Raw genomic sequence first — 7,500 nt, forward strand, 5'->3', positions numbered from 1 at the left:
AGACCTTAGACATGTCCTTCCACTTGTGTTTGTATATGGTCTTTCTATACTAGTCCATACAATAAATTTTCTTAGCTCGTCAATACATCGTGTTTATGTAAACTGTATTTCCCTGCCCTATGTTGGAGATATATATATATATATATATATATATATATATATATATATATATATATATATATAAACTTTTTAACTTAGACTTCACCTCCTGACTACCTGTCATCCAGTCATTTCTCTCAGATGCTGACTTGCATTTATATTGTTATCATCCTTATTCTTTGCCCTTAACCAATGTTGTACCTCCTGCGAATATTGAACTTTGGTAGAGTTTGGTGAAAATATACACTGACGTAATTCTGAGTTTAAAGTAATTTCCCTGTATTAAAGTTAAATTTTTCGTCATTTGAATGAATTTGCTCTATTTTGCTGGTGTCAAAATTCATAATGATATGATTCATTTGTTTAAGAGTCATGATAAGCAAGTTGATGCTGCTTGATATTAATGAGAAATTGATTCTTCATGGAAATATCTTAATAATTGTTTTCTGTGCAGACTTAATCTGCTCTTTTTCTCTCCTAATTACCGCCCTATGAATATTAGTTTTTAGAATCAAGTTACTTTTGTTTTCTTCTAGAAATTCAACTGTTCAGGACTTACTCATGTTTTGTAATTCTGATCTTTCCATCAATAGTCTCAGATATAAAATAATTGAAGTAGTACTGATAGTGTAATTTACATGCACAATATAACGAATGTTGTGTCAACCCACAAAAATTGAAATTAAAGTCAAGTTTTATATCTTCTTGAGTTGGAAATAACTTCATTAGCTTCTTCGGAACTCTACAATAAGGATTCCTTAATATGGTGATTATGTATCTAGTTTCTATAGATGATTAAAAGTTACTGCTTAATTAGATAGACTTCTTGTCAGCTTATTGTAGGTAATTAATCTAGATTATTTTTCTGTTGCTAAGAATTAGTATCTGTATTCTCCCTTTTTACCCCTCTCTCTTGTTTTTTGAAAACATTACTAATAATACCGTATTCAGACTTGAAGTCATTATAGGTGAAGAGAATTATCACTTAGTTCTGATATCTGTCATGTTACCTAACTACTAGACTGTATAATTTTACACAATAATGAATGCTTTTGGTGTTTTAGAATTTATGTATATTATATTGGGCCAAATTTTTTTCCATCAATTTGATTTTCATCATTGAACGTACATAATAGGCTAGATTAGCTCTTTTCTTTAATAGACTTTTATAATCCGCGCTGTCAACCTACCATTCATACCCTTACACATTAACGTCTGTTTGGCAGTATCATATATAATATATGGTCAGTCTCTAGGGCATTGTCCTGCTATGGCATTGTCACTGCCCCTTACCTCTGCCATTCATAAGTGGCTTTTAAAATAAAGGATCTTTCTTAGCGGCCGGCCTTTCACAATTTCAAATCTTATAAGTTTTCTTTTTAGTGTATTCTCAAAATAGTCATGAAATATGACACAAACTGTCCTTTTGACAGTCTTTCAACGTAAGTGCCCAGTAAGAAACACCTGATTTGCTAAATTTCTTATTGAAAATTTCGTGAAATCAATTGGCACCTTCTCACTCCCCTTCCCACGTAAGCCAACTAAAATCTTCATCTATGGTCTTGCACTTATGTTAATGAACTAATCATTTCTGAAGAGGAACAATTATCCCTCCGAGCACATATTTTCAAGCCTTTTTTTATTCTTTCTTTTTATCTTCGGTCAAACATAGTTTTTTTCGAGCTGCTCATTAATTAAACATATCTTTCCATAACACCCTTCTCTCTCTCTCTCTCTCTCTCTCTCTCTCTCTCTCTCTCTCTCTCTCTCTCTCTCTCTCTCTCTCTCTGTAGCTTGTTGCCTCTCGCATCCGACGGCAAAGTTCAGTAGTAAGTTTGAGGATATTTTTAATGAGGTGGGTCTATCATCGGTTTTTGCTTCTAGTCATGGAATCAGGTCTTGCTCTTATCCAATCTTACATATTTGCTGCCCTAAGAACCCTCTACACTAGAGAAGTCAACTAATGCCAAAATACAGGTACCTTGTGTGTCATTTAGTAGGTGTCAGACCATGACCTCTTACGGAACCCTTTAGCTCAACCTATATGTTCCTTTTCCCAAGTGCTAGGTCAAAGGAAGAGTCGAACTGGCTTTCTTCGGTATCCGAGTACAACCATTAACCTTACCTGGAAATTGAGCTAATATTATCTGTCTGTTAATTATACATAGAGTATAAAATCACATTATGATTCTCAGATCAAGTAATTCTTCCATCAGTTCTTGTATCATTCAAATTTGCTTATCATTGGGTCACCATCATTTGACCTTAAATATCTTTGATTTTTTTTGTCGTCCACTTAGCGTTTGCAACGGTCTGTCCATCCCTTTTGTACGAGTTTAGTGTAAAATCTTGTTATGTGTCTTTATAATTTACGTAAATTATGTAAGTAATCACCTGTAAGACTTACTGTTGTTGCCCAGTTACATAGGGGTCGTCTGCATTTTCAAGTAATGTATATATATATATATATATATATATATATATATATATATATATATATATATATATATATATATAGACAGACACGCACACATATATGTATATATACATATATATATATATATATATATATATATTTATATATATACACATATATATGTGTTTATATATATATATATATATATATATATATATATATATATATATATATATATATATATATATATATATATAAACACACTCAAAGCTTTATAATCGTTCAAGTTGGTGCCTCCCCGTGTTAACTGCCCGCATCAAGAATCTCCATTTTACAGGCTTCATGCCCATCTGAATAGTGGCTTCGATTACCACAGTCAACTTACTGAACAGAAGTTGTGAAAAGACAAGCTTAGGTGAAATGGTGGATGTGGATAGGTTAATGTCGTTCGGTTATGTGAAACGAATTGACAAAAGGGCCTCGATTAAATGACTGCAACATTAGCAACGCTAGAAGGTATTGAGGAGAGAGGAGTCTTGAAACGGTTTGATAGATGTCATGTTTGAAAGGAAGGGTCCCGTGATCTAGAACTCAAAAGTGCATATATGATAGTGTTGAATGGCAATGTTTGTAGGAGGTTCACAACGCTGCTGATGAACCTCCTGTTTATGAGCATGGGCAAACACATGTGCAGATTTTGCTGCAAAAGGGGGCTCATCCATGATATGGAAATTAATCTTGAATGTAGCCTTGACATGTCTAATTCTCTTCATGAGGCCCTCCTCCTCCTTTTAGGTGATATATATATATATATATATATATATATATATATATATATATATATATATATATATATATATATATCTGTCTATCTATCTATCTATCAAATATTTATATATATATATTATATATATATATATATATATATATATATATATATATATATATATATATATGTACATACATACATACTAACCTTATGTAAGTACATAGGAGAGAGAGAGAGAGAGAAAAAAAGAGTAACAAGACATTTTATTGGAATGAATGTTTCAACTTTAAATCAGTTGTTCTTTATAAATAAAGTTGGAATTAATCCTAATGCCGTTGGTGCGTTCATGAATGGGATGCATATGGAGCATTGCAATTTTATTTTCCATCACCATTTATTGATACATAATGGCACGATTTTTGAGTGTGGAATGCAGTGCGGTTAGGAATTGTTTGTGGATGAGTAACGTTATCCAACGATGGGCAATCACGCGTGCCTTCAAATGATTTGTTTGGGTGCTCATTTACATTTATTTTTTTGAAGTATAAGCCGAGGCTGGGTGCGTTTTCAAGCTATGTTTTTGGGGGGGACTTTCAGTTCTCCTTTGTGTCTTGGGTATGTGTTCGCGGGTTGTGAATACGAGAAAAGATATTATTATTATTATTATTATTATTATTATTATTATTATTATTATTATTATTATTATTATTAGCAGCTAAGCTATAACCCTAGTTGGAAAAGCAGGATGCCATAAGCTCAGGGGCTCCAACTGGGAAAATAGCTCAGCGAGGAAAGGAAATATGAAAACAGATAGAATAGTGTGCCCAAGTGTACCCTCAAGCAAGAGAACTAACTAGAGACATGCAAAGACCATGGTACAGAGGCTATGGCGCTACCTAAGACTAGAGAACAATGTTGTGATTTTGGAGTGTCCTTCCACAGAAGAGCTGCTTACCATAGCAAAAGAGTCTCTTTTACCCTTACCAAGAGGAAAGTGGCCACTGATCAATTACAGTGCAGTAGGTAACCCCTTGAGTAAAGGAGTTTTTAGTTATGTACTCGCCTGTTAAAAAATAGACGGTTATAGGATTCTAGTAATACAGAAGGGAAATAATTCCCATTTTATTATTGATCTGTGTGAATAAGTGATCAAGTTGTGTTTACTTGGGTTGTTGACGTACATTCAGTGTCTATTGCAAGGTCGTGAGGCTTGACGTGTGCAACGCTGACGGTATACTGGCAAGGTTGAAAATTTATGTAGTTTTCTTCATTAATGTGTCCCATCATTTATTTCTGAAGAGGTGAATAGAAGATACATATAACAGCGAAGCTCTGTTGCTGCGTTAAAATTTATTTAATACCTGGCGTATTTATTCTTTTAAATCCCTACTTTTTAATTTATTTGTGAATTATTAATTTTTGAAATCGGACTCTATTAAAATGTTCCATATATCTGGCACTTTTGATATCTTTATGTTTATTCTTTGTTGAACGATGCTGTTAACTGTTTTGAAAATGATTATATTAATTTTGTTTGTTAGATATTTGTGATAAATAGGAATCTATGGTTTTATTTATTCAGAAACTCAGTTTTTTTTTTTTATAAACAATCGTAAATTCCTCCAATAGTGAGAATATTGTAAGATATGTTATTGGATGTTATGATTATGTAGCTATAATAAATAAATGATGCATTTGGGTACAGCCCAATCATGCCTATAATGAGAGAGAGAGAGAGAGAGAGAGAGAGAGAGAGAGAGAGAGAGTGTGTGTGTGTGTGTGTGTGTGTGTGTGTGTGTGTGTGTGTGTGCTGCAGCGCAGCACCACCACCACCATCAATATACGCCATTACCGTAGGTCGAAAAGACATATCCACTTTGTAAACATTACTAATTATTTCTTCACGTATATCTGGATGATCTTTTGTGATGATAGCGTCGGAGCGCATTCGGGAAGCGAAATAGCATGTGCAACAAAATTAAATCAGAGGATCGATTGTGGCGCAACTTCCCGACGCTATTGCACGCATGCTTGGGAGCCCTACCTACCTACCTACCCTTGCCGACAAACCCCCATTCCCCTCCCATCTATCTAGAACTCACATTTCCGTATTGTGCGTGTGTCGGTTTGTGTATTTTTTGGTTTTTTTCCCTTTTGGTATGTCTGTTTTATCTTGTGATGTTTGGTATATGTATACATACACACACACACACACACACACACATATATATATATATATATATATATATATATATATATATATATGTGTGTGTGTGTGTGTGTGTGTGTTTGTGTATATATATATATATATATATATATATGTTATATAAACATATATATATGTATATATATATATATATATATATATATATATATATATATATATATATATATAAATAATTAGTTTTATTCATGACAATTTTAATACTTCATATATTATCGTAAGCCGGAATCGCCCATTCATATCGAATCCACTTTTATCTTAGGAATAGCTTAAACCTGAACATCTGATGGGAATTATATATTATATATTGAAAGTTCTCCTACCTGACCAGCATTCGAACCTGTGCCGTGTGGCGCTGGATGAAGGGTGTTGGTTACCATAACTACCAGACCCGCTGTATGTGTATATATAAATATATGTGAGTTTATAATATCTCTCTCTCTCTCTCTCTCTCTCTCTCTCTCTCTCTCTCTCTCTCTCTCTCTCTCTCTCTCTCTCTCTCTCTCTCTCTCTCTCTATATATATATATATATATATATATATATATATATATATATACATATATATATGTATATATACATACAGTATATATACAATATATTATTATTATTATTATTATTATTATTACTTGCTAAGCTACAATCCTACCTAGAAAATTTTAATTTTACATTATATATATATATATATATATATATATATATATATACATATATATATATATATATATATATATATATATATAAATATATATATATATATATATATATATATATATATATATATATATATAGTTTCTTTCAGAAAAAGATAAGAGGGCAAAATTGCAGTTAACCCCAATATCATGTGTCTCTTTAACTTCATGTACCGGTACCCAAAACTTAATTGATAATTTGAAGATTACCATACATCATATATACATACATACATACATACATACATACTTGCGTACATACATACTTGATAGTTTTGTTGTTTTATGGAGAAGGTTATTTAAACAGGCCTCTTGAATCCCTTACCTAGCCTAGGGATGATACTGTAGAAGCAACATGAACGAAGTTAAGTGGGGGGTTAGTCCTGAAGGAAAAACTAAACATCGTCTCCTAGATTACATAGTATCCCAAATATAAGGCCTGCATACGCTTCCATATCTACGGAGAGAGAGAGAGAGAGAGAGAGAGAGAGAGAGAGAGAGAGAGAGAGAGAGAGAGAGAGATTAGTTCAGTAAATTATCATCATGATAAAATAATCAGGGTGAATAAGGCCAAGTGATGGGATAAACGAAAAGACGGGCGATTTAGAAATAAGCAAATAATTTCCAGAAGCATACTTAACCCTTTCAGTTGTATGTTCTCCCCAAAATAGTATTAGAAATAACCTCAATGGCCTAAATGTTGACTCAAAATCGAGGCTAATAATTTCTTATGTTGTGATCTGTAATTTACTAGGTCCGTGGGTTGCTTTTAGCCTAAACCCCACCCCTTGTAGGTGGGTACTAAAGTCTATTGGGGGCGGGAAAAGCTTCGTAGAGTTTTGCTGCCTCATCCCTATGACTTTTGAGATACTGGAAGGTTTTATTGTGAGTAGTTTGTTACACTACCATCCTCTTAAAAGGGTTAAGAACTTAGTGTTGAAAGGTTTTATCTATCTATATAATTTGCATAAATGTATGTTAATATACTGTGTATATATATTGTGGGTAGGTTTGTATATATATATATATATATATATATATATATATATATATATATATATATTATATATACTTTTATTTATGAATGCATGTATCAATTAGGGTGATGATTAATTAAAAAGTTATCTTGTATAAAGGTTTAAACGTTACTCATGTGCAGCAGACTAATGGTGGCGTCATTACTCTATCATTCCTAGACACTGAACATTAAAGCTAATGATCAGTGCTGAAGCTCTAACCTCACCTAATCAAAGACCAAAGGGAACCAGGCATCGGGTGCCGATGACTACAGGAAGAATTAT

At 32.7% G+C, this 7,500-nt stretch overlaps 1 long non-coding RNA gene across 1 annotated transcript in view; it reads left to right on the top strand.

The window, feature by feature from the left end:
• Positions 1–7,500, top strand: part of LOC137634250 (uncharacterized) — a 689,990-nt gene that overhangs the window by 837 nt on the left and 681,653 nt on the right. The window lies entirely within an intron of this gene.

Source organism: Palaemon carinicauda, chromosome 44 (assembly GCF_036898095.1).
Source record: "Palaemon carinicauda isolate YSFRI2023 chromosome 44, ASM3689809v2, whole genome shotgun sequence".
NCBI classification, from domain to species: Eukaryota; Metazoa; Arthropoda; class Malacostraca; order Decapoda; family Palaemonidae; genus Palaemon; species Palaemon carinicauda.